This window comes from Triturus cristatus, chromosome 8, assembly GCF_964204655.1.
Source record: "Triturus cristatus chromosome 8, aTriCri1.1, whole genome shotgun sequence".
Classification (NCBI taxonomy): domain Eukaryota; kingdom Metazoa; phylum Chordata; class Amphibia; order Caudata; family Salamandridae; genus Triturus; species Triturus cristatus.
Window position 1 is genome coordinate 961,354,763 of NC_140591.1, and position 27,816 is coordinate 961,382,578.

Below are 27,816 nucleotides of genomic sequence, written 5' to 3' on the forward strand. Positions count from 1 at the left end.
ATGCTCTAAGTACTTAAGAACAGCCTCGTAATTAGGAATTAGTGCACCAACTGCAAAATGCCTTGAAAGCTATTTGACTTCATTCAATGGCCGAAAGGAGATCACTTCATATTCAGTGACTGATGTGATTTCATCAAACTTGGTCTTCCTTGCAGGAGACCTGGAGAACACAGTGTAGACAGTCCTCAATAATGTGTCCATCTATTTAATAATCGGAACCCTCTTCCAGGCATCATCAACTCACAAATCTTGTCGATGGGCGGCACAATGCTGCTCAACAGATGAGGAATTGATTGTTTAAGGCGAGTAGCAAAACCATTATTCTTGCCCAGCATCACAAATGCACCATTGGATGTCAAGATGACCATTTTCATAAGACCCACTTCATTGGCAGCGTAGAATTCCTTCACAGCAGTAGTGATAGTCTCAGCATTACAACTAGTCAGCTTCACTATGCCCCCAAACAGTGTTTAGTGCTCTGCTGATGTCACAGGTTTGAACTTGAAGTACAGGATGAGCATTTTTGTAACAGAAATATCTGCGCTCTCATCAATTATCAATGTGTGAGACAAAGCATTGCGAAGTTCTGCCATAGCTTCACAGTGCATCACACTATTGATGGCCTCAAGGAACTCAAAGGCATAGTGCTTGCTGCTCCAGCTGTCTAGTATCTTCACATACAAAGCTAGGTGGTCATTGATGTCTTGGACAGACAACATTGAAGTATTAATCTTGACCGCCAGCAACATGTTGTTGATGAGAATCTTTATCTCTTCAGGCAGGAATCTTTGTCGCTCAACCACTTCTAATCTGTGTGCTTTGTCGGTGGCAGTTTCTGTCAGCATTGCCCGCACTCCATAACCAAACCTGGCAGCAGCACTTTTGTTTCTCCGTATCATCAAAGCAGACTTGTGAACTTTGCGAATTGGATGGCAGTTTCCAGCCATCACTCCATTTCTTCCCTGTAGAAAAGTCCCCAACAATCTTCGGCACAAGCTTTGCAAATCAATCCCACGTCTGGACTGTATTGAAACAGTTCCCAGAGTTGCAGACCAACCTTGCTTTGTGATTTGTATGTCTCAGCCTCCAAAATGTCTTTCATCCACTCTTCCTTGAATACAAGGCAATGTTTCTTCCTTTGTGGTGAAGCACCACACTCTGGAGAAGTTACAGCTTTGCGCTTGAACATTTTTGTGCTAACAGGTTTTAGGCTGCTATGCCACAAAGCCTGCAAAATAAAGGAACATGGCTAAAGTTTGTGTTTATGAGAAAGCATGGGTAAAGTATTTTGTTATACTACAATGTACAATACAGTTTAAATCTAACAAACAATTACCTGTTTGTTCTGTTTGTACACCTATTCAAATATGTGTGTGGTACTGTCTACAAAACCTGCAACAGAAGAAAGCATGGGTAAAGTATGTTGTTATACTACAATGTATGTATCAAAAAGAATGGGAGGACCTAGTGTCCGTAGGGGCTAGTTCACGTCCCCTGGTAGATATAGACAAAATCAAGAAGAACTATCACTCACTAAGGAAGCTAAATGTTCATGTTCTGGAAAAAACATTTGTTTTTATAAAAAAAAACAAATGTTTTTTCCAGAACATGAACATTTAGCTTCCTTAGTGTGTGCTAGTTCTTCTTGATTTTTGTCGTTATACTACAATGTACAAGGTGCACCACAGTTTAACTCTACCAAACAATTACCTTTTTGTTATGCATCTACTCACATATGCCTGTTCAAATGTGTGTGGTACTGTCTGCAAAACCTGCAAAAGAAGAAAGCATGTGGTAAGTATGTTGTTCTACTACAACGTGCACCACAGTTTAACTCTACCAAACAATTACCTGTTTGTTCTGCTTGTACTCATGTATGCCCGTTCAAATGTGTGTTGTATCTGCAACAGAAGAAAGCATGGGTTAAGTATGTTGTTTTACTACGATGTACAAGATGCAACACAGTTTAACTGTTCCAGACAATTACCTGTGTGTTCTGCCTGTACTCACGTGTGCCTGTGCAGTTGTAGCCGTAGTACCGTCTCACAAACCTGCAAAAGAAAAAGGGTGCAGATTGTGAATCTATTCACACAGCAACCACCAAATCCAACCAGGAACGTAAACAGAATTAACTTGTTTTTGTCTGTACTCAAGCCTGAGCATTCAAATCCGAATACCTTACAGACTGCAAAACTGCAATGGAAGACAAGATTGTTCGCAAAGGCTCTAAGAGTTACAAACAATGTATGTGACCTTTCCAGAGACTCCAATAGGAAAAGTGGCCAAATAGTTACCTGGGAATTCACTTCTAACACTTCTATTTTCATGTATCACCTTCACTACACTAATCCGCCCACACAATCCACCCACTCACCTGCATTTTCTTTACCTTTGGCCATGTCAATGTTTTAACAGCTGTGCGTCTCATTCACACACGTTCGCATGTAATCACAATTTCAATAGACCACGGGTACTCGCAAATATTTTCCCAGGAGCCAAAATTGTTTGGAGGTTGCGTGACAGAGGGCTGTACTGAAGACAGCAGGGTGGTCAGGGAGTTGGGAGGTGTTAAGATGGGTGTAAGGGAAGGGAAGCATGTACATTTAGTGGCTGACTTAAATTGCACAATGTGGTACCAGAAAACAAGGGATCAATAGTGGCTTCCCCGCTTGACCAAACCAAGGCAATAGTTTTATATCACTTTCGCACTTGCATATCCCACAGTTGCCCATTGTGTGGTTAGAATCACATGCGCAGGACATAAATAGTGGGAGAAGAATAATTTCCCAACCTACTCAAAGCATGCTGTATTCGCAAACAATCTGGTTGCTAGATGTGGTTTTTTTATTTTTAAATTCCGCTAAATTCCTAAAAGTTTTGGTAATTGTTTTACCTCAAATTTAAAAACAGAAGAAAAAAAAAACTTCCTTCCTTACCTGAAGTCCTATACAAAAGAGCAACACGTATTACTTCTACCTTAGACTTAGAGCAACTATGGTATAAAACACAGCAAAGGGCGTGAAGGGAGGCTTCAGTGAAATCTTTTTGGAGTTATAGTAAATGCGAATGGCGTTTAGATGCAATTAACAATGCTTACCACAAACTGAACATGATTGAAAAAATAATGCAGCTCTAGATAAGGTTATTCATGTACTGCAGGCCACAGATGGATGTATAAAACCTCTAACAAGAACCACAATGCGTTGTAGAGCTCAACTATTTAAGACAGGTAGCTTGTGCTGCTCATACAAAATGCGCTTCACTTCTATGCCTACTTCTAAGCACTTTTAGTTCATTGTAAGGTAGCTGAATGAAGAAACGCAAGTTACAAATCTACAGTGAAAGAGCGCAGATGGACTGACAAAGAACATGCAGCCCAAGGGCATTTCTTATGGAACTACGTAATTGTGATTTTTATAGAAAGCATCATGCCTTATAACAGAGATGTTTTAAGGCATGGACAAAGTGGTCTCTGGCTCAGGCCTTTCTGATAGAGACAGCTATGTTCAGCAGAGAGTCTTGCCCTGATAACCTTGAATCATTTTTAAACAGACTTTTTTAAATAGCATTTTTCTATCTTTTATTTTTCATGTGTGAGAGTCTCACAGACATTTTGCAGGCAAAAGATGTTTATGTTTCATGCAACATTCACATCAAAAGTTTATTTTACATCAATACAGAACCCCACATATGAGAAATGGGAGGGTGTCACTGAGATTATTTGCAGTAAATTAGTGAGCTGCTGCTGTGTTACAGTACTGTAAACACACATCACTATCCCTGAATATCAGATGTAAACACATTTAGAATTTGACCAAAGACGACATGAAAGAGCTTAAACAAGATCATAAAATCAAAGCTGTTCCAAATAGGGTCCAACAAATACATTTGGCCCAGGGCGCCTGTTGTAGTTCTGGACTGGCTGCATTCCTTTTACTATTAGGAGCATGGCTGTGGGGCAGATTGTGTGCCTTTTTGGAAGTACTCATGTTAATCACAGTGCCCCTCATGCTTCTACACGGCGCTGCACATGAATACTTTCAAAAGGGCACACAATCTGCCCTGCAGCAGCGCTCCTAATAACAAAAGGCATGCAGCAAGCTTAGAAGAATGACGTGTGCTTTTAGATGATTCAGTCTTTTATCCAAGGCTTATCTAGAAAACACCATCCCTCACCCCAGAAGCTTCACCCTCCTCTGCAAAGGACATTGAATACACCAAGTGAGCGAGACTTTGGTCAGCACAGCTTTACCATTATGCATCTTGGCACAAGAACTTTACGAAAAAGATGGCAAATGAATCTCCTAACAGAACAGGTGGTCCTTGACGGCTTTATGAAAAAATCTGTGGTGTACAATAAAAGGAACTCTGATGACACAGACGTTTAGAAAAAAAAAATGCATGTGACAAAATTAAATCTTTATTGATAATAAATTTCATGTATCCTCTGGATGTTGTGAATGTCAGCATTTTAAATCAAGTTTTAAAAATAAATCTAGGAGATGAGCATCCTGTTCTTCTTAATACCTTTTGGGCTGGGCTCTCTCTGCAGGTTTAACTCTAAACCTTTTGCCTTCACCCCTCCTGTTTTATGAATTTATTTGTGTTGGTTTCAGGATTCTGGGCACTTAACCACTGATAATCAGAGCTAAAGTGTGTGTGCTCTCTCCCTAAAAAATGGTACAATTGCCCAACACCTAGATGGTACATTTAGTTTACTTATAAGTTCCTAGTATACAGTACTATATATATCCATGTCCTTTAAATTAAATGCTACTAGTAAACCCAGATCTTTGTGACTGGGGGTGAATGTTTGCATTGTTAAGCATTCCGTCCACCCACCAGTGGTAAGGGTAAGCCCAGATGTGGATCCCGTGCTCACTGCACCACTGGATTCAAGCTAGCCTGGCTGATGAGGGGTGATGCCCCAAAACCGGTCCCAGAATGCTTGCTTTCGGTCCAGGGAGTACCTGACTTGGCTGTTCGGGCTGGACTGTTCTCATGAAGAACAGGGTCTAGACTGATATGCGTATGACCGGGGTGGTATGGTGAACAAAAGAACGATGGATTAAACCCAGATCTTTGTGACTGTGGGTGAATGTTTGCATTGTTCAGCATTCCGTCGATCATTTGTTCCTTTTGCTAGTTGGACTGCAGCACTCATTGTGCCACCATTAAAAGTAGCACTTTAAAACATGTTTCAGGCCTGCCACTGCAGCCTGTTGTGCAGTTTTAAATCTTTCGACCTGGCAAAATAAACCTTTTGCCGCACCTAAATCTTCCTTTTAAAAGCATATTAGTAACCTCTAAGGTAAGCCTTAAAGCATGGGGACTTGCAAACAATTTCACAGGGGCTAAAAGTTGTGGTCTTTGATGTGACAGAGGGCTGCATTGATGTCACTGGGGTGTGGTCGGGCCGGCGTTGAGGGTTTGGAGGGGCACTGGTTGTAAGGTCTGTGTAGTGGGAAGCAAAGCATATACATCAAGTTGCTGAAAATAAAGTACCCATTTTAATGTTAATTTGAAAACAGCGGAGCCCTCGTCAGTCTATGGGGTATCCACATATCCTCCTGCAAAGTGGTGAGCGCTACCTTGTCTTCGGTTCTATTAGTGGATTGTTGTGGTCCAGCAAATACTTACATTATAGTACCAGGCTTTTATTTATGCCACAAGAGCTGTTTTATTTGGTTTAATAGTATCCCATAGGTGAGTTGCACGAACAGGTCACGTACAAGACATTAGACACATTTTGCTGAATATAGCAGGCATTTTAAATATCTCGGAGAACAGCAACAGTATCATAAAGCTTTGGTGAATTTAACAGTTTTCTTCAAGCTCGACATTCTTTTCAAATCGAATGCAGAGAAGAATGGAGTATACAAATGTAGATGATTTGTCAACCCCGATTTTGAGAAGTAGCTACATATACCAATTTCTGACATATTCTCCGGCCCCAGATAAAGTGAATGGCTAGAGAGGAATAATCTGTGGCTATTTGACCCTATGACAATTTCTTTTTATAAAACTTTTTTTTATTAATAGACATCAGCTTATCGATTACAGTACAGAGGAAGTAATAAGTCAGACTACATGAGAATAGGTAAAATCAATCATTACAAAATATCCCTTGGAAAGTTTAGGGTGAAGGGAGATCTTCACTGCCGATGGTGAGAGCCGTTGACATATGTCCCCACGATAGGAATTCCACAAGCCCCTGACACGGGCACACTTCTTAGGGCAACCTCGGCCCACATATACCGTCTTTTCTCTGAACACTGACCAATCCAGATCTTTTTCCCAGTCACCCACTGTAGGAGGATGCGACGCTCCCCACCGCTGTGCAATTTTTCTCTTAGCGAGCATAAGCCCCAAAATGACCCATTGTGTCAAGTAATCATTCAGATCTGTTGGTTCCCAAATAATCAATAGGCATCTGCAAGCTTCAACGCTGAGTTGCGTGGATAAAACTGTGTTAATGATGTCATGTACTTTGCGCCAGTAGGGTTTGAATACTGTCGCATTCCAAAATTATGTGCATAAAAGAACCCACCTGGCCAAATCCCCGTCTACTATTCCCCCGTCAATTCTCCCCATCCGCACCAACTGGGGTCCTGTCACATAAACCCTATGAAGGACTTTAAATTGGACTAGTCGGAGGCGAGCTGGTATTGCCACGACTCTAGGCGAGGAAACGGCCTCCTGCCATTACTCGTTGTCCATCTCGATTCCATCTCTGGACCATCGCTCCCGAAGTGATTGAAGAGGATCTGGCATATTATTTATCAACTTTTTATATATCAGTGAGATAGTGTTATCAGGGAAGTGGCCGTCTAATACTCTATCCTCCAAAGGGGAAGATTCGGGAAGGGTGGTACCACGCTGCAGGTAGAATCGCAAAGCCTGTCTGACCTGTGTGTAACGGAAGAGTTCCGAGTCAGCTAGCTCGAAGTGCTGTTGCAGTATATATGTCAAATCCCTTATTTTTCCACAAACTACCCAGCTGTTCTGAGTCCCATAACGGGGTCGCATGTGTAATGTGTGATCCCATCCAAGGCATTTAGTGGCAGTGTGCCAAACATGGACCAAATGTTTAGTGGGGCCCATGAGTTTAAAGCGTTGTGGTATGGAATAAAGGACTCTATTATAGTTCCCGCCAGAGAGAAGCCATCTATCCATGTTATAGCCTGGATCTCCGGGACGGGTGTAGGTGCCATGATTGATGGCAGCTAGGTGGACCGCCCAATAGTACTTTTTAATGTCAGGGAGGCTGATGCCCCCGTCATACCAGTTCAGGGTGGGCTTACTGAGGGTGATACGTGGCTTTCCATTCCATAGCAAGTCCCGCTGAAGACCTTCCACTTCCCTGAAGTAGGACGTTGGGACCGGGTCTAAGGAATTCTGCAGGGCATATAAAAACCGTGGCAAAGACATCATTTTAAAAAGAGCCGCTTTTCTCAGTAGGGAAAGGGGGAGTGACTTCCAATTGTTTGTGTCTTTCCGCAGCCTGGTTAGAGGTGGGTGCAGGTTCTGGGTATGACGAAGTGATGGATCTAGGGAGAGAAAAATTCACAAATACTTGAAGCCCTCTGTACGTATCTGTATTGGGCACCCCTTCGGTGGAATAGGTGGCTCTCCTGCCAAGACAAACAACAGGGATTTACTCCAGTTAATAGAGTATCCGGAGAATCTACCGAAAATGGCAAGGATATCCAAGACTACAATCAGGGACCGCTTCGGGGAAGTCAGATAAAGTAGGATATCGACTGCGTAGAGTGAGATGCGGTCTTCCCACTCTGGGTACCAGTGCATGCCCCGAATCATCGGGTCTCTGCGTATCCAGGCTGTCAATGGTTCCAATGCTAGGGCAAACAGGAGGGGGGACAACGGACATTCCTGCCGGGTCCCCCAACCCAGCTCAAAGGTGGCCGACTTTTTATTATTAACTACCACTTGCGCTAGAGGTTTAGCATATAGGAGCTGCACCCATTGAATATATTTCGGGCCAAACCCCATCTTCTCCAGAACTGCCCAAAGATACGGCCATTCAATGGTGTCGAAGGCCATGGTGGCATCCAGGGAGACTATTACAGCTGGTTCTAAGATGGAGGCCGCTCTGCCTAATACTGCACGCACCCTACGCAAGTTAAGCGCTGTGTTACGATGTGGAATGAAACCAGACTGATCTGGATGGACTAGAGTCTCGATCACTGTGATCAGATGGTTGGCCAACAGCTTGGCCAGAATCTTGGGCTCTGCATTCAGGAGGGAATCGGTCTGTACGACCCACAGTCAGTTTTAGGTTTCTCCTCCTTATGGATAGTGATTATGGTGGCCGTCCTTTGGTCTATCGATAGGAACCCCTTTTCCCTAGAGACCTCATACATGGCCCTGAGATATGGGGTCAGTCTGTCCTATTTAAGTTTGTATAGTACGACCGGAAGTCCATTAGGGCCGGAGGCTTTCCCTGAATTGAGGGACCTGATTGCTTTCGCTATTTCCTCATTGGATATGTTGCTATCCAGAAAGTCACGGTCGTCTACCAAAAGCTTGGGCAGTGTTATATCTGCTAGCATCTGACGGGAGTCCTCTACGGAATAAGGAGCAACTGAAGAGTAGACAGCGCCAAAATGGCCCGCAAACTTGTCATCTTGGATCTGTGAGGGGGCTGCCTCCTTCCCCCCGAAGTTCGAGCACTAGCCGGCTTGCCCACTCTTTTTTATCCAACCAGGCTAGTAGTTTCCCGGCTTTGCCTCCCACCTCATATAACCGTCCCTGTGCAGCTCTCCCCAAGGCCCTGGCCTGGTCAGTCGCCAACGCTCTATGTTCCTGCTGTCGGAGCTTGAGATAGTGGAGTTTGTCGGATGTAACTTCAGATTCCAGGTCAGTTTCTAATTGGCTAATCTCCGCTTCAATGGCCACTATCTCTCTATGGCGATCTTTCTTCTTCCCCCGAGATTAGGGAAAGGGCATGACCCCGAATTACAGTCTTGAAGGCTTCCCATAGCGTCTGCGGGGAGTCTACTGATCCCTCATAGTCAATAAAATAATTATCTATTGCTGCGAGAAGTTCCTTGCGAATTTTAGGATCTCGGAAATACCAAGGGTTGATGGGGGCACCCGTCCTACCTGTTTATAATTAAGAACCACGTGAAGCCAGACTGGTGAATGGTCAGAAATACCCCTGGCCAGGTGTTTAATCTCATGGATGTGAGCAATCTGAGATGCGGGGATCAACAAATAATCTATACGTGAGAGGCTCCCGTGTGCTCCGGAATGGAAGGTATGCTGCACTGTGTTTGGGTGATAGGTCCGCCAGCTATCTACCAGCCCCATGGTCTCAAGGAATTCAGGAAGTCAACATGATGTGGAGCTCACTCCTTGGGGGGATGGCGATGTAGTTCGCCCGAGACTACTGAGTTGAAGTCCCCTCCCAATATTAACAGCCCCTCTGGAATAGCTAGCAATATAGTCCCCAAGTCTCTAAAGGTGGTGGCTTGTAGGCCAGGTGGCACATAAACCGACAGAAGTGTGATGGGGTGCCCCTCCCATGTGCCCGAGACCCCAATATATCGTCCCCGGTTGTCTGTCCAGGTTGCCTGTACCACAAGAGGAAAGGATTTCTTCATCATAATATCCACCCCTCGAAAGCTAGAGGTGAATCCTGCATGGGCCAACATTATGTAACCCCCTCTGTGTAAGGCTTTGCATGCATTTCCAATGAGATGAGTTTCTTGAAGCAATACAAAATGAGGGGCCTGACGCTTGACGTATTGGAGGACAACACTGCGCTTGATCTTGTTCCCCAACCTGTTGACGTTCCAGCTTAACAATTTAATCCCTCCGTCCCACCGTGTAGCCATGATATAGTAGAAAATATCTCCGCTTCCTCTACAAGAATTGCGGCATGTGTTGCTACTTCCCCTACGGGAATTACAATAGAAGTCGCTGATGCAGTGTGAACAACTAAAACCAAACAGAACACCCTCACCCAACAACCCTCCACCCCGCTGCCCTGCACTCTGGGCCTAAAACTACCCATCGAAAACTTGCAGAGTGCCTGTCGCCCACGTAAAGAACTAAAAGTAGAAAAAAAAGTGGAAATAAAGCGCTCCGCTTCCCTGTCCCCAACATACTCAAAAGTACATCCCCATTTAAAGAAATGTGTCAAGACTGAAAGTGTCAACCCCGGTAAAGGATCAGAAATAAGGAACTCCCCACCCAAGCCCACCCCGTCCCAGGCCCCCTTCACTCAATCTGAAAATAACTGCAGACATGGTCCTCTCCTCAGGCTGGCCAATTGTCTTCACTCTCCCTTCCGACGTGGTCGCCTGGACTCCTCATTCCATGGTGCTCGATCCAGTCTGCCACTGCTTCAGGATGTTCAAAAAACCATGCCCTCCCATCCGCCTCGACTCGAAGACGTGCTTGAAATAACATTGAATATTTCAGGCCTCTGTCTCTAAGTACTTGTTTCACCGAGAGGAACGACCTCCTCTGCCTTTGTATCCTCTGCGTGAAATCCGGGAAAAAGGTTATATTTGCATTCTCATAACGGAGGGGGGCCTCCGTCCTGGCATTCTGGAAGATGACATCCCTGTCTTGAAAGTTCAGAACTCTAGCCAACATCGGCCGTGGGGGAGCGCCCAGCTTGGGACGGCCGCATGGGACCCTATGTGCCCGCTCGATGACAAAGAACTTGCTGAGGCCTTTAGGCTGTAGATGTTTAAGGATAAGGTCTTCAACAAAGCGGTCAGGGGACTGCCCCTCCGATTTTTCTGGAACACCCAAAATGCGGAGATTGTTGCGCTGCAAACGGCCTTGGTAGTCGTCCAGTTTTAAGTCTGTGAGTTTGCGAAAGTCTTGTAATGCGCTGACTTCTCCTTAAAGCTGCGTGACATCCCCGACGAGACTTGTGGTAGTGATCTCCACCTGCTTGACCTTCTCGTTTAGCTTCGCCAGATCCGCCCTGATGAGGTTTACGTCAATTGTCATGGAATCCATTTTATGTTCAAGGGAGGTTTTGACTCCGGTGATAGCGTCCATGACGTCTTTTAGTGACCATTCTGCTCCTCTGCACCAGAGCCACTTTGGAAGGCATCTCTGGACAGTCGGTTCTGTAGCGTGTCTGTAGGAACAGTGTAGCGGCCTAATTTGTTGGTTTGCGCCCCCTTGAGCCCCCAGGCCCCGGATCCTTTACTGCGGTCCATTGCGCTGCTGATCAGTACACTCTGGTCCTTCCAGGTCACACAGGGCAGGTGTCGGCACAGTCTCTAACTGCACTCTACCGGCTGGTGAGTCCGTGGTATTGCAGACTCCAATGGCTCAGGTGAAGGGGGATCCAACACAGTCTCTGTTACCCCCTGAGGGAGCCCACCTCTGTATTGTGCAGCCACAGTTGATAGACCTGGTGTCATGGCTGAAACTCGAGCCTCCCTAGACCCAATGTGCCCTCCTTTATGGGACGTCACTGGTACTTGGCCATGCACCCGTACTGTCCACTCGGGGGGGAGGGGGGGGGGGCTCTCACCTGCTTTTCTCTGTGGCAATGATATCGCAGGGCCTTCCCCGCCGCAGCTTGGGATGCAAACTGCCCGACCGCAGCACTCCCTGGGTTCTCATTGGTGTTACGGACCACAGCTTCAACACAATGGGCCCTTGTGTGTAGAGCCCAGCATTCACTGTCCTGGTCTGCAGCTGCGGGTGGGGGGGGAGCAAAACGCTGCGCCACAGGCCTCCTTGGCGCAGCTCCGCAGTCTGCCGAGTTTCGGCCCACTGCGCGGGGATGCCGCTGTTTCTGGGCCTTTCCTGCCCCACGGAGCCTCTTCACCGGACCTCTGCTGACTGTGGGTCACGGCGGGGTCCCGGTCCGTACAATTCGGTCAGCATTTCACCCCCTCCCCCGCGGCGACGTCTCCAGAATTTCGCTCTGCAGTGAGAAGTCTTTCCTTACAGCCGAGCCTTGCCCCGGCCTCTCGTGGCACTGTGGGTCCCGGCTTCTGATCGGCGAGCAGGCCTCACTGTTCCGGTCCCCGTATCTTCGTTCCCAAATGTCAGACGCGAGCCAGGATGGGCGGGATGGACACCGCTAATGTTCCGATGCACGGGGCCACATTTAGAAGGTTCGGATGGAGGTGCCGGATAGACGTGGGGTAAAGTCGGGCGACGGAGCTCTACTCTACGCGGCCATCATGGATCGCTGCTTGGCCACGCCCCCCCATGACAATTTCAACTTTTACCAACTCAGTTCTCTGGCTCACACTCAAACCAATACTACCAAATACGAAATGCAACAATTCAAAATCATTAATTTTTATGTTATTCCGGCCAAATTGCCAACCTGCCAATAACAGTCAAGTCGCAAATTTCGGTGTATACCATGCGGGTTACAGCACAGAGCAGACACATATGTTCACCACATGCCCTAAACTGACCATGATCCGGCAATGTGTCTCCAAAAGCATTTATGTTAAATACAGTCCATGACGGACGCTGTGATTACCATAAATACTTTCAAAAGGCAGTCAATCAGTACCGGAGCTGCGCTCTATTCAGAAAAGAAATGCATCAAGTTTAAAAGCAAGAACGTGTGCTTTCAGATGATCCTGAAAGCAAGCCTCGTGTTTGTAGACTTGCTGCATTTCTTTTTTAAATAGAGCACGGCTGCGGGGCGGATTGTTTGCCTCTTGAAAGTATTTATGTTAAATGCAGCCCATGACGGGCACTGTGATTAACATCAATACTAAAAAAGGCAGCAAGTGCCTGGATGCGTCAGCCTTAATCTTACAGACTGCCCTAAGAGGAAAACTTACCTGCCAGTCCCTCGTGTTCTCCTCTTACACGGTGGTCTCTTCCTTGCCTCCCTCAACCAGGAAATGGCAGTTTTTGTGCCGATGCATTTTAAAAATTGGTGGCGCAAACGCTCTCGCTGGATGTGCTGTTTGTGTGCTTCACACATGGCACTGTGAGCTCAGGGGGAGATAGGTGCACACGCACGCACCTTACAGGGATCAGTGATTCTGGGGCTGATTGTCAGTCCTCCCTGTAGTGGACGTGAAGGGCCCAGCATCAACCGATAGGCCCCACAGGAGCCCCCGATGTCCCCACGGGGAGCAGCTCCAGAAAAAGGGCCTCAGGTCTGGTAGCCGCCCTCTGGCTCTCAGCTGCGACAAGAGGCTGCTCCCACGGCAGAGACAGGTGGTTGTGGCAACCGCCCCCCAGATCAGCCTCACTCCATCATCTGCCCCGCCCGGTAAACAAGCGGGAAAGTGGCTGCTTGCCAAGGTGTTACACAGCACTATCAGGCCGATGAGGCCAGCCGCTCACACCCAGCCCACGTCAGCGGCCTCAACGCCTCCGGTCCCGGCCCGCTCTGGTGTCAACTTCCACACAGCTCTGATCGCGCACAGGGTCTGTTCGTTTCGGCATCAGGGTTCCCAGTGTTCTATCCTCAATAGGGACTGCCGCAGGTCATCTCTACAGGGCAGGTAAGGTGGCTAAGTGGCCTGGGTCGTGATCAGGGATGGAGAGACCGAATGGCACATCTCACTTCTCTGCCAACTTGGCCACGCCCCCTGTCATGAAGCTTGTTTAAAAAATGATGCAAGACGACAAGGGGAGCCAATTGAGTTTTATCAGGATGTGGTGAACTGAATATATTTCTTCAGACCGTTAATGACCAATGTTGTGGCATGGAGTGTGCCCTTGAGGCGTGCCAGTGGGGAGTCTGCGAGGACATGCAACAGGGTGTTACATTCAGCCAGAAGCAGGAGTAAGAGGACATGTACTGCAGTTCTGAAAGTGCTTTCTGGAAGTAATAATTTCCCTTTCATTAGGAGCGAGAGCTGCTACCAGGTTTAGGCTCCTTGAGAGTGAGGTTTTTGTCCAGGGTGAATTCAAGGGAGAGTAAGTTCCTGGTTGCTCTCTACAGTCGGCTGCCAATTCTTGCAATATCCAAAACCAAATATAAGAGACACATCTCATCTTTGTACTGCTTGGACAATGAGAGAGACTGTATGCTTCCCGTGATGGAGGCAAGTTTGAGTATTATCAGGCAGCCCCCAAAAGCACTTTTCACAGATAACATCCTCAAAAACGTTGCCCCGAAAACGTTGCCCCAGAGTAACAAAAACAATTCTCTTGCCTGTGCGATTTAATAAAAATAAAACCATTTTATTGAGTAACCCAATCCATACTAAAAGTGCTTTTATAATATTTATGCTTCAATGAAACACAAGATTACTTCATCCATAGCTGCCAGGTTTTCCGATTGCTTATGTGTGACATTTCCGTGGTTTTTATACATATGAGTACCATTCAACGACTAAATGTGTGACACTTAGAGTGACACTTTCCCCATGATTAAAACCAAGCAAAGAAGTGCGTGGAACGACAAACATCTGAAATTACAATATTTTTTTAGCAACAGGAAGCTCTAACAAGATCTGTATGTGCTGCAAAACCACTGATATTGAAGGTCACTTACCAACAACTCCTTTCTAAGATGATCACTGCATATTCACAGTGCTTTCAGTTGCAGGCTGGAGTCTCATGGTACAATGAATACATAAGCCACTATTCTCTACTGTGCCAACAAGGGTTCAGTTCTGTTTATCCCTGGTTGCACACACATATCTGCAGTGATTACATTAACCAATTGAGTTTTCATATGGTGAACATAAAGAAAAAGTACATTTCCTTAAGTTGCATGATATATCTTTCAGGTTAATTTTTGTGTAGTGACCTGAAAATTCTAGTTCTAGAAAAGGGGTCTCCAACCTTTTCTGTACTAAGAGCTACTTATGCTCAATGAAAATCATCTGGAGCTACTAATATTAATAATGTAATAGTGACGGCATCAGGGCAAGGTTATATTTGTGGCCACAATATGCAAGATTACGAGCAGTGATCACCTCAGTTCATCTGGCAGGGTTGCCAGCAATAATGTAAAAAACTGCTTTGTCAATGTAGAATGCTTCCACATGGATAATACTTAACAGCCATAGCCGCAGTGCCCCTTGGTACCAAAACAATTATATTAATAATAAACCTCCACAGTGCCTCATGATCGATCTGGCAATATGAGTTTTAAATATATTTAGGAAATTCAACTATTTTTCTCCAAACATCAGCTAATGAGCTCTGAAAATAAATAAATTTTCATCTCAAATACGTCTTCATTTTTCGTGTACATATACTAATTCAACCAAGCAATTCTCTGATAGGCAGGGTTGCACACAGGAGAGGTACTTGCAGGTAGCTGGTGAGCTACTAGAAGCTCACTGGCTTCCTGTTGGAGCAGGCTGTTCTAGAATATTTTGTGCTTTAAGCTGAGCCATGGTTTTATCCCACCTTTACATTCTAACAGACATTGCGACTATTGTACTCATCTTAAGTGAAGTGCTCTGCTGGTGGCTCACCTGTGTCACCAGTAGTATGTCCTCCAAGAGAGCGCCTTCTGCCATCATGTTCCTGGGAAGAAGGGCTCTAACATTGCACTAGGCTCTCGGGTAGCCGGTGTCAGCTTCTGTCTCATGGCATTTGGCTCGCTCATTGTTTTACAGTCCTCTCAGCAGCCCTCAAACTGTGACTGGTGTGTCAGGTTGGTGCTGGCACTTTAAGAGTGTGCCTGCAGAAGTACACAGGGACACGCCACTCCTTGGCCATCTTGCACACGAGCCTAGAAGTGAAGGCAGGCTAAATTCAAGTGTAAACAGCATAATATTATAAATCCAGGGGCAGCTGGACAGCAAATGGGAAATGCCACTTGGCACAGGATCGAGGGTTGAGACTTGTGACTCTGCTCTTCTGGAGCTGATCGTGCAGCGTAAACATCCAGCACTGTGCCTGCAGTGACACCTGCTCAACAGCCTTTACAGCAGACACACACATAGGTGGCACAACCCCATCTTGTCTCGGCTGCTAGCATAGAGCAGCAAATAAACAAAGCTGCCACCTGGTCAATTGTTTTGAAATGTGACCAGAAAAACAACGCAATGCACCGGATTTACATAAAGCTCGGCCCAGCACTTACGATGATTACGATGGCGATCATATGAGCTGAGGGTAGGTAACCGGCCAACAATGTGTTAGCAGTCCCGCCCACCCTATTACGATACGACCACTGACAAGGCGGTCGTAAAATGCCTAAAATAACATATAAGGCCCGGAAAAGAGCCGCAGCACAAGCCGCGGTAGAAAAAGGCACTAGACAAACATCTATCCTCCGTGTGCCAGGCACCATGTGGTGCCTGCAACCTGATGCATGGATGTGTTGTGGGGGGGGGCACCACATGTGCCCCCCAGGCAATTTAGCAGTGGCCCACGGGGGCCCTGCTTGGGGACCCCAACGTCCATTTTCATCTGCCGTTTTATGGCAGTGGGACCACCGTGAAAAGGCATTCGGAAAGGGACATCGTGATCCTGACAACGGTGCCTGAGCAGGCACACCTCCATTCAGGATCACAATTCAGACAGCCACCCTGATGGAATCAATAGATCCTGTCGGAGGGGACGGTCCGTCCCTCGAGAATCAGGGGTCCGACTGCCTGCAGCATAATGCGGCGGTCGGCCTAAGAGCTGTCTGTTGGTGGGACCGCCATCAGGAGCCTGTCAGTGGTGGTCCCACCGGCATCATAATGATGCCTTTAATGTTTTTTGTTTATTTTGCAGACTATTACGGGATCCAATTTGCCAGGGAGAGGCCAGGCCTGACCGCATCCAGCTTACAATGTTTTTTTTTCCAAAGAAAGCTATGTTGTAGGGAAAGAGTAAACAAAGTATCAAATTATGTTTCACTGTGACCACAGCAACAGCAACTCTACTCCAGGTCTGGCCAGATCAGTAAAATTTCCTGAAGTGGCCAGCTGAGACAGCAGCACAGCAATGTGAGATGTGAGCAGGCTTTTGTTTTTATAAATGCAGCACCTCATTGAACAAAGTCGAAGAAGCTGTTTTACTCATGACTAATGCATCTTAGTGCAGTGAAGTAGACACTAGCACTAAAATGCGTCAGTCTAAGGGGTCTCCGACCTTTTCTGCACTAAGAACTACTTGTGCTCAATGAAAAGCATTGAGAGCTACTAATATTATTAGTGTTGTATAATCTAAATTGTTTTATATGTTTATTTATTCAACCAAGCAAAGTCCTTCTAATTTAATAAGCTGGGATGCACACAGATAAGCTACTCGGAGGTAGCTGGAGAGCAATAGTAGCTCACAAGCTACTGGTTGGAGACCCCTGAAATGGTACTTGGCAGGGCTGTTCTTCTTGTACAAACCTCTCTACCAACGGTTGAGTTTCATGAACCAATGCAGTACTGTGTCAGGCAAGAGACCTTTTAGGCAGTGAGGGGAGTCAATCTGATGTCAAAGTTAAAGTAAAGATTTATTGTTTGATTAATTGAAATCAAAGCAAAAATTGTGCAATTCAGTAGGCTGAAAATTGAGCATTACAGATAAATGCAGAATTGATTCCACATGATAACCATATAGTCAGCATTTTGTATCTGTATTAACCCACAATGGGGCATGGTCTTTAGATGGAAAATCCCAAAGAAATACTGAATGAATTTTAATTTAATTTATATCAAGTGTGGCTGCCATAATTATTTGTGAACAGCTGTGGTAGAGTAATAATTAACCACTTACCAGGCGTGGAAGCGTTTTCTAAACTGGCATTTGTCTTTCGTAACAGAAACAATTCCATAAATTTAGCTTCCTCTCTTTATAATGAGACACTGGCTTAATCTTTCTTCCCACATTTCTTCTAGTGCGGAATTTTTAAGGAAGTCAACAAGAGGTCATGCCACAGATTTTGTTTGATGGGTGTCGAAGTTGTTATTGACATTGTGAAAAATCCAAAAGCAACTATGTTTTGTTCAGAGATAGTGTTTTTTTTGTGGTGGAAACTAAAACATGTCCAGCCCAAATACGGAAAGAAAACTGGCTAAAGACACAGTAAGCTTATAGCGACCCAGCTCTTCACCTTCTATTTTCTTTTCTTCATTTTCGCATCTTTAGGTCGAGCATTCAAGACCTCATGTATAAACTTTAGTATATACTTATATGTGTATGTACTTTGCGTCCCTGGAGAGCAGCCCTAGGACTTGTCTGCTTCCGCTTAGGGACTTTTTTCTGTTCAACTGTCTCTATTGTCTAACTTTCTTGATAGAAAACGACCAGTAGAGGTCAGTAAAATACCAGAATTGCTTTCTGCTAGTTCAACTGCCACTATTTAATTGTCTTGATAGAAAACGACCAGTAGAGGTCAGTAAAATACCAGAATTGTTTTCTGCTGAGGGACTTTATTTATTTTTCTTTTTTTTCCTGGCAACTGCCTCTATTTAACTTTTTTGATAGAAAACCACCAGCAGAGGTCAGTAAAATACCAGAATCATTTTAGCATTCTCTAGATTCCAGTCCATAGAAATTATCTTCCACGAGCACCCGTAGACAATAAGGAAAATGCTACTTACCAGTATGCATCTATTCTTGGGATGTAGAGCTGCAGAGATTCACACTCTGTGCATAGATCGCCATCTGGTGTTGGGCTCGGATGCTTGCACCTTGTTGTTGTCTTTGAAGAAGTCTTTTGTAGTCATGAGATAGGTGACTCCTCCCTTGGACGATAGTGCGCATGGGCATCAACTCCATTCTCAGATTGTTTTTCGCCATGAAGGGAAATGATGGAGTTTGTAAGAAACAGAAAGATGTCCACGAGAATGTATCTAAGTAAGATAACACTGGAACAGATACAGGTTCTGGGGAGGTGAGTGGGCGTGTGAATCTCTGCAGCTCTACATGCCAGGACAGATGCATACTGGTAAGTAGCATTTTCTGTTCGAGGCATATGAGCTGCAGAATTCACATGCTGTGCATAGACTGTACAGCAGTGTCTCCCCTAGCGGTGGTCACCTGTATCGGTTGCAGTGGTTTGAAAATGTGTCTTAAGAACAGGTTGGCCAACAGAAGCTTGTTGCTTTGCCTGCACATCTACACAATAGTGTTTGGTGAAGGTGTGTGTTGTAGACCATGTTGCTGCCTTACAAATGTCTTCTAGGGGAATGTTCCCTAAGAGTGCCATGGAAGCCCCTAGTTTGCGTGTTGAATGTGCTCTAGCGGGAATTGTTAACGTACGTTTTGATTTCGGATAGCATATTTGAATACATTTTACTATCCACCTGGCAATTCCGGCTTTGGAAATAGGATTGCCTTTATGAGGTGGAGAGAAAGCTACAAACAGTTGCTTTGGTTTCCTAAAGGTTTTAGTTCTGTCTATGTAGTAAAGTAAAGCTCTTTTGACGTCTAGCGTGTGAAGAGCTCTTTCCGCTACGGAATCAGGATTTTGGAAAAGTACTGGTAACTCTACTGATTGATTAAGGTGGAAAGCAGAGATTACTTTGGGAAGGAATTTTGGATTTGCCCTAAGAACCACCTTGTTACTATGTATTTGTAAGAATGGTTCTTTTATGGTTAAAGCCTGGATCTCACTTACTCTCCTGAGAGAGGTGATTGAGACAAGGAAAGCTACTTTCCATATAAGGAATTGTAATTCACATTTGTGTAAATGCTCAAATGGGGGACCCATGAGTCTACTAAGAACAATGTTTAGGTTCCACACTGGAGAGGGTGGCAGTCTTGGTGGAATTATCCTTTTAAGGCCTTCCATAAAGGCTTTGATAGCGGGTACTCTAAACAATGACAAATGTCTGTTTTGTAGGTAGGCGGCACGGGCAGCCAGATGTAATCTTATTGATGAGTATGCCAGATTGCATATTTGTAGATGTAGCAAATAGCAGATAATGTTCTGAATTGAAGCATCTAATGGGTCAATTTTGTTATTATTGCAGTAAATGACGAATCTCTTCCATTTAGCTGCATAGCAAGCTCTAGAAGTGGGGCATCTGGCTTCCTTAATAAGGTTCATACAGTCCGGTGGGAGGTTAAGGTAACCAAACACTAGGATTTCAGGAGCCAGAATGCTAGATTCAGTTGTGCTGGATCTTGGTGCTTTATCTCTCCTTGGTTCTGTGTTAGCAGCTTTGGGGAGAGGCGTAATTTTTGGTGTGGAACTACTTTGAGTTCGAGTAGTGTTGTGAACCATGGTTGCCGTGCCCATGTTGGAGCAACTAGGATCATCTTGAGAGACTGTTGTTTAAGCTTGCGTACTACTAGTGGAATGAGCGGGAGTGGTGGAAAAGCATATGCAAATCTGCCTGACCAGTTCATCCATATCGCATTGCCCTTGGACAACGGGTGTGGGAACCTGGTGGCGAAGGTTGGGCATTTTGCGTTTGCATGTGTGGCGAACAGATCTATGTCTGGTTGGCCCCACATCTGGAAGAAGGGTTGAGGAACTTGCGGATGAAGTTCCCATTTGTATATCTGTTGAGTCTGACGACTTAACAGATCTGCCATCTGATTGTTCACCCCTGGAAGATGTTCTGGCAGAAGATATATGTTTTGTGGAATGGCCCATCTCCATATACTTTGCGCTAGGTGAGACAGCTGCAAAGAATGTGTTCCTCCTTGTTTCTGTATGTAATACATTGCTGTCATATCGTCTGTGCGGACTAGGACAGCTTTGTTGAGGAGATGTGTTTGGAACGACTTTAACGCTAGAAAAATTGCCAGTAATTCTAGGTAATTGATGTGGAACAGTTTTTGTTGAGTGGTCCACCTGCCCTGAATTGTGTGGTTTAGGAGATTGGCTCCCCAGCCGGTGAGTGATGCGTCTACTGTTAGCACTATCTGTGGAACCGGCTCTAGGAACAGCCGCCCTCTGAAAAGATTTTGTGTGTTCCACCACTGCAGACAGCGATGAGTGCGGCTGTCCACCAACATCAGATCTGTAAGTTGACCTTGAGCCTGGTGCCACTGACGTGCTAAGCATTCCTGTAAAGGGCGCATCTGAAGTCATGCGTGAAGTACAATGAAAATGCAAGAGGCCATCATTCCTATGAGTTGCATAAACACTTGTGCTGGGAGAGAGTGTTGGGGCTAAAACTTGGAGATGAGGGCTTGCAAACTGGCTATCCTTGCTGGATTGGGGTATGCTAGAGCTCTGCAAGTGTCTATTGTGGCTCCTAGATACTGATGTATGTAGGAGGGTTGAATGTGTGACTTGGTGTAGTTTACTGTGAACCCAAAGTTGTGTAGCAGCTGAATGGTTTGATAAGTGTGGTGAACACACTGGTTGTATGACTTGGCTATTATGAGCCAGTCGTCGAGGTATGGAAATACATGGATTTGTTGTCTTCGCAAGTGTGCTGCTACTACTGCAAGACACTTTGTGAACACCCTGGGAGCTGTGGTCACCCCAAATGGAAGGCTTTTGAACTGATAGTGTTGGCCGTCCACTTTGAACCTTAGGTATTTTCTGTGAGCAGGGTGTATGGGAATATGGAAGTAGGCGTCCTTGAGATCTTGTGTTGCAAGGAAGTCGCATTCTTGAAGAAGTGGAAGAACCTGTTGAAGAGTGATCATGTGAAAATGATCTGACTGTATGTAGAGACTGAGAGGACTGATGTCCAATATTGGCCTTAGGGTACCGTCTTTTTGGGGGAATAGGAAATATAGAGAGTAAACTCCTGTTCCTTGATGTTGTATGGGGACTGGTTCTATTGCATGCTTTTGAAGCAGTAAAAGAACTTCCTGTTTGAGGAGTGTCAGATGTTCCGTGGACATTGGACGCTGCTTGGGTGGTATGTTGGGTGGAGTTTTTGTAAGTTCCAGGCAGTAACCATACTGGATAATTTGTCTTACCCACTTGTCTGTAGTGATGGATTTCCAGACAGGTAGGAACTGTGAGAGTCTCCCTCCGACCGGAGTGGAATGGTCTGGAGGGAGTGGAGGGAAGTCCCTGCTTATTAGAGGGAGAGGCACGAGTGTTGTTGTTACCTCGGCCTCTTACTTTGTTGTTATTTCCTCTGTATCCACCTCTAAAATATCCCTTGTTGGGGGATGTTTGTGTGGGGTTTTTGTAGGAGGAAGAAGCAGTATCTGCACTGATATTTTTGAATGCGCCTCTATAGAAGGAGCGTCAAAAGGAACTTTGTGTGGATGGAGACTGTAATGCTCCCATGGATTTAGCAGTCTCCGTGACCCTTTTCATTTTTTCTAAAGCTGTATCCACAGCTGGGCCAAACAGTTGTTTGTGATTGAACGGGTGATTGAGAATAGTTGTTTGTACCTCCTGTTTGAAGCCAGAAATGTGCAACCAGGCATGTCTCCTTAGTAACACACTAGTGTTAATGGACCTAGATGCGGTGTCTGCTGCATCGAGGGCGCACTTGATTGATGCATTAGCTATTAATTTGCCCTCTTGAATCAAAGAATTGGCCTTGGTCTTATATTGATGAGGCAAATGCTGCAATAGGGTTTCCAGCTGGTCTTAATGAGCCCCATCATACCTGGCAAGTGATGCCTGCGCATTGGCTATCCTCCAGTGATTAGCTGCTTGGGCAGCAACTCGTTTGCCCGAACCATCTAATAATTTGTGCTCTTTGTCCGGAGGTGCAGCATCACCAGAGGTTTGAGAGTTGGCACGTTTTCACCACTAGAGAATCTAAAGGTAGTTGACCCTTGATGTAGGTGGGATCATTTGGAGCGGGTATATATTTTTTGTCAATTCTGGGATTGAGAATTCTAGCCCATACAAGGTCTCTGAATATGGCTGGGGCGTGTTTAATGATGCCTTTTAACAATGGTAAGGTTTGCACAGTCTTTTGTGACTGTGCAATCTATCAGGAAGTCCTCCTCTGCGGGGTCCGAATGCATTTGAACACCATGGTACTGGGCAGTTCTGTCTATAAGCTGATACAACCAATATTGTCATCTGGGGGTAGATTGCTTTGTTGGGTATGCATCGGGATCAGGAATGTCTAGAGGACCTACTGGATCATCATAATCATCCCAATCGTCCTGTGGTATGTCTGTGTCGTCATCAGGGTCAGTGAAAGGGTCATTGTTCCCTCCCCCAACCCCTAAATCATCATCATCCTGTGGTGGTGAGTATGGTGGAATTATGGGAGAATTTGGAGGAGAGAAAGACTTAGCAGGAAGAACAGGAGAAGAGGGTCGTAAAGGTGAAGTGGCACAGTCTCTTTTCTTTACAGGCACCTCAGGGAAATGTGGGGTGTTCAATTTCCTCTTCTTGTGTGGAACATTGACCACATGTCCTGTTTTGGGGTCCACTTGGAGAGTTTTTTGTTTCGGATCGATGGGATCCGGTCGAAAAAGTTCTTCCTCTTCGGTAGTCGCTTTCGGCACCGATTTTTTCGGGTCTGAGCGGGGTTTAGATTTCTGCTCTGGAGCCTTCAAAGGGGTTTTTGGATCCTTCGGCTTCGATGTTGAAATCTTTTTCGGTTCCGAATGTTTTGGTTTCGGATCCGAGGCCTTTTCCTTTGGCGCCGAGGTGCTTGGTGGCGATGGCTTTTTGGGGACTTTAGGAGTAGGATGCGCTCCCGGCTTCGGTGCCAATGGTGTCGGCGGGGCACTGATATGAGGCTTGGTCGGTCCAGAGCCGCCGGAAGTCTTCTCCTCTGTCTTCGGAGCCGGGCCCGGGGGCGGGGCTTCTGAAGCTTTCTTTGGGTGGCGACTGGGGCCAGCAGGCAAAGTCTTGACAAGAGCCTTCTTTTTTTCAGGTGGGGTTGGGGTAGGGGCAGTTGTACTCACTCGTTGACATGGAGTGATGTGGTCATGTGAGTCGGAATCGTCTGCCTTGGAAACGATTTCCAGATCTTCCGAATCCTCCTCCGGGACATCGGGGCCTTCGTTGAAGATGTCCTCCGGCACCGGAGCTTCCCGTTGCGCCATAACGTGTCGTCGAGCCCGGCGATCACGGATAGTCTTTTTGGATCGAAAGGAGGCGCAGGCCTGGCAATTACTCTCCTCGTGCTCGGGCGAGAGACAGAGGTTACAGACCTTGTGTTTGTCGCTGTGTGGGAATTTAGCTCCACACTGGGGGCATTTTTTAAATGGAGTCCTTTCCATTAGCCGTAGGCCCGAATGGCGTCGATAGGCCCCACAAAAGTGTAAGTTTATCATTGAGAATCAGGCCCGAAGTTTGTAAGTCCTTGGAAAATGTATTTGATCTCATTTCTCTATTATCTTTGATCTCATCCTATAAGAAAAGGCTATTGGGGTGGGTTTGGAAGTATTTTGTCTCAAGTAAAGCAAGGGGGAGAAAGACAGATGGGGTTTCTTAAGACATAGCTGTTTCCCTGACAAACCCACTACCCCTTTTTGGAATTAAGATTATTGTATAAGCAGGGAACTCAGTTCAAGGCACTGTGAATGGTTCATAAAGCCCTTTATGGGGGGAAGGGGGCCCAAGGATTACCACAAACTATTTCAATGGCATGCCCCCGTAGGATGCTAAGATCTGCCAATAAAGCCCTGGTTCACGTCCGCAGAGTTAGGAAGACCAGATGGGGAGGCAGATGTCTCTCTTTCTTGGCACCCAAGCTCTGGAATGAACTTCCACTCAATATTCGGCTTTTATCGTCCAGACCCCAGTTTAGGAGTCAGGTTAAAACCTGGCTTTTCTCTCCCCAACAGTGATCAATCCCCTCTTGACTTCTCCACTGTCATGCTCCCCCCAGCGCCAAGACGCCTCGGCATTTGTGAGCTTTATAAGCTTTTACTTACTTACTTTATATCATTGAATTGTTGAGTGATTTTACTTCCTGGTAGGTGGCATATCTTGGTAACAGACTGTAAATCTTTTGACTAGCTCGCCTGCAATAAGAAATACCCCTATGTACTGAGGTGATTTTTGTTGTAAATTCCAGCTTTCCTTGTTTGAAGATCACCACCAAATTTCCCCCACATAAGAGTGTTGGGTATATGTCTTTGCATGAATTCTTCTCCAATGATGGGTGGGTTGTGTAGTGTTGTAATCCAAATGAAAGATGGTCCGTTCTACTTAAGTAGATTGGTTAAGATCTTTATTCAAGTTGTTAAGTAATCAAGAGAAACCCCACCAGGAGCAGCTGTCCTGCTGCTCAGCCCACACCCAACTGACATTCACAGACATCCAACATTGTTTAAGAAACCTGACAGGTACATGAAGTATTAACGAAAGAAATCACAAGGTAAAAGATTTTCTCTTGAAGGAAATTAGAAACAAGTATGTACTGCTGTCTGGCACCCAAACCCCACCAGTGACCCTGCCAACGGTCGCCCTTTAACCCAAGCGTGCCAGATATGAGTTTAGTACATGTTTATCGGGGGCAAAGATCGGGCCTCAGTACTAAGTAATGAAGATTCAGATTTCAGTGTGATGAATTCTGATTTGTGACGAACGGGGGCAAAGATCTGGCCTCAGAGCTAATTAATAAGGATTCAGGTTTCAATGTGATGAATTCTGTTGTGTGACGATCGGGGGCTAAGATCGGGCCTCTGTGATATTTATCAAGAAGATTCACGTGTCAGTGTGGTGAACCTTTGAGTGTGCCGTTCGGGGGCAAAGATCGAGCTCCGGCGTATATTTTAAATATATTACTCGGGGGCAATGACCGGGCCCCGGTGAGAAGCTGTTAAGCTTTTAGTTGACTGTGAATACGGGCTCCGTTGCTGTTTGGTGCTTTGGAGGTGTCAAGTGAGGGCAGTGATTAATTGAGGTTTCTGTGTTGACAGTACTTGTATTTTTGGCAACGAACGTTTTCAAAGAGCAGAGATGTGCTGATGTCGACGGAATTTTTACATAATTCAGTGGTTGTAACTGTTATCTACAGCGTGTGCGTCCACAAGTAACGGATTAACTGTCACAGTTTAAATGGGAAAAAATCCTGCACGAGAGGGACAATACGTGCCAGCTTACCTCCTCACGGAGACTGTAGGTGTCACCATGACACCATCCCTTTTGTGACGAGTCTCCACTCCAACCTGCCTGCGTCAGTACTCCTGTGTGCCGATTTTGGATGCATGTCCTTGCCGAGAACCACCCGGTTCTACGTTAATATGCGTGCCTCCATTTTAGGTGAATAATCCAGATGCACACTGTTTACGGGATCAAGTATTGACGACAATGTCAATGGAGTGTTTCGGATTACCAGGAACTTTACTACGCAGAGATCGGCAGTGAGCCAGAGAGATATGTGGAAATCCATTGTGCTATGCACGCGTGGGTTCGTATCCCATCCTCGTCGCCAAAATGTTGTAATCCAAATGAAAGATGGTCCGTTCTACTTAAGTAGATTGGTTAAGATCTTTATTCAAGTTGTTAAGTAATCAAGAGAAACCCCACCAGGAGCAGCTGTCCTGCTGCTCAGCCCACACCCAACTGACATTCACAGACATCCAACATTCCATCCATCCAACATTCCACACCACAGTCATTCTAGCTGAGCAGCAGGGAAACATAAGTTACAACATGTAGGTCAGTAGGTTACCGACCAGCCAATTACACTCTGCATTAGAGTGCTTGACCACAGCTATGTTTTCCTGCAAGAGCATCAAACTGAAGCACAGCCCCTAATTTCCCTATTCATTGAGTAGTAATCAGAATCCACAGTCCCAATTGCCTGATGGGGGAGAGATGGCTATCAGGTACTGGCCTGTCCTACCAGAACAGGGATAGGGATATAAAATTAAGAACTCAAATGCATTCTTTCCTCAACTCAGGGAAGACAGTGAAAGATTCAAGATAACACACCTCCACTTTTACTACAGTGGGGAAAAGAGGGGCGAGTTGTAGTTGGAATTAGGACAGTAGGGCACACCAATGCCAGGCTTCAAGAGAGGGAGAGTCTGCTACATTACAATCGGGCGACGGGTGGTATGAGAAAAGGATCCCCCCACTGTAACTATATAAACAAAAGGATATAAATCAGAGGAAAATGGCAGCTGGGGAAATCACTGCTTATGACTACCTTCTGATTCTGCCGAATGCTGGATGAGAGCCTGATGCCCTGGGGAGTCAGACAAGTGCCATCCTACTGATAAACAGTCCACAAACATTTCTCCAAAGTCCTCGAAGTACATCCTTGAAACAAACAAAATGTCTAGTTAAGTATCTCAAAGTCCACAGAAGGGGAATTTCTTGACGATGAGGGCAACCAACTATTGACAGCCCCCCTTGAGATGTTTGAGGAGAACCAGAAGGCATATAGTCTTGAGGATTGTGGACTTTGTTACCAGGAAATAAACCTACAATTCTTTACAGTACTTCCACCGTCTTGTGATACTTAGGCAAGAAGCAGGACCTAAACATTTAAGAGAGGGGAATCCAGGAGACATCTGAACGTATCTGGCAGTGGTAACGTGTGAAAAACCACACTGCAAATGTGCCAATAGTAACTGCAAGTGGGCTATAAAAACAGTCTTGATCATACAACAAGGATCCGCCTTGGCTCTAAACAACTGGAAGAGACTCATTAAAATTTGGGGCATAACCTACTGGACTCATAAGTTGGTAACCGAGACCTAGGGAGAAATGGAATATGAATATATCTGTTAGTGCATGTTCTAAAAGGAATTTATAGATATTCTTTGATTTAGTTTTAATGAGATACACACATCTCAGTGAGGGGCCTAGATTTAAAGTTTGACAAACTGCATACAACATAAAATGAAAGGGAATGAAAATGTTAAATTGTTTGGCAGTTATCCAACTTTTAGTTTGTAAGTGTCCGCTAACGGAGGTTGTTTGGCAAGGAATGGTATTAACATATCAAAATGATAAAGAAAAATATACAATCTATTAGCTGAGAAATTGTGCTACACCTGCAAGTCCAACAAACATCCATATACATTAAAAAATGAATACAGTGGCAATTGACAACTTTCTAAAAATCTTTACACAATGAGCACTCT

The 27,816-nt window shown here is 45.4% G+C and overlaps 1 protein-coding gene and 1 long non-coding RNA gene across 2 annotated transcripts in view; both read right to left on the reverse strand.

Annotated features, from left to right (window-relative positions):
- The window catches only part of MBTPS2 (membrane bound transcription factor peptidase, site 2), a 358,518-nt gene that overhangs the window by 46,158 nt on the left and 284,544 nt on the right, over nucleotides 1–27,816 (reverse strand). The gene's annotated exons all lie outside the window — the stretch shown is intronic.
- LOC146805293 (uncharacterized) lies at nucleotides 173–27,813 on the reverse strand. Its single transcript, XR_014967826.1, has 5 exons — nucleotides 25,823–27,813; nucleotides 1,852–2,051; nucleotides 1,711–1,772; nucleotides 1,337–1,392; nucleotides 173–1,228 (listed from the first exon to the last, which is right to left on the reverse strand). It is a non-coding gene; the product is annotated as an uncharacterized LOC146805293 (long non-coding RNA).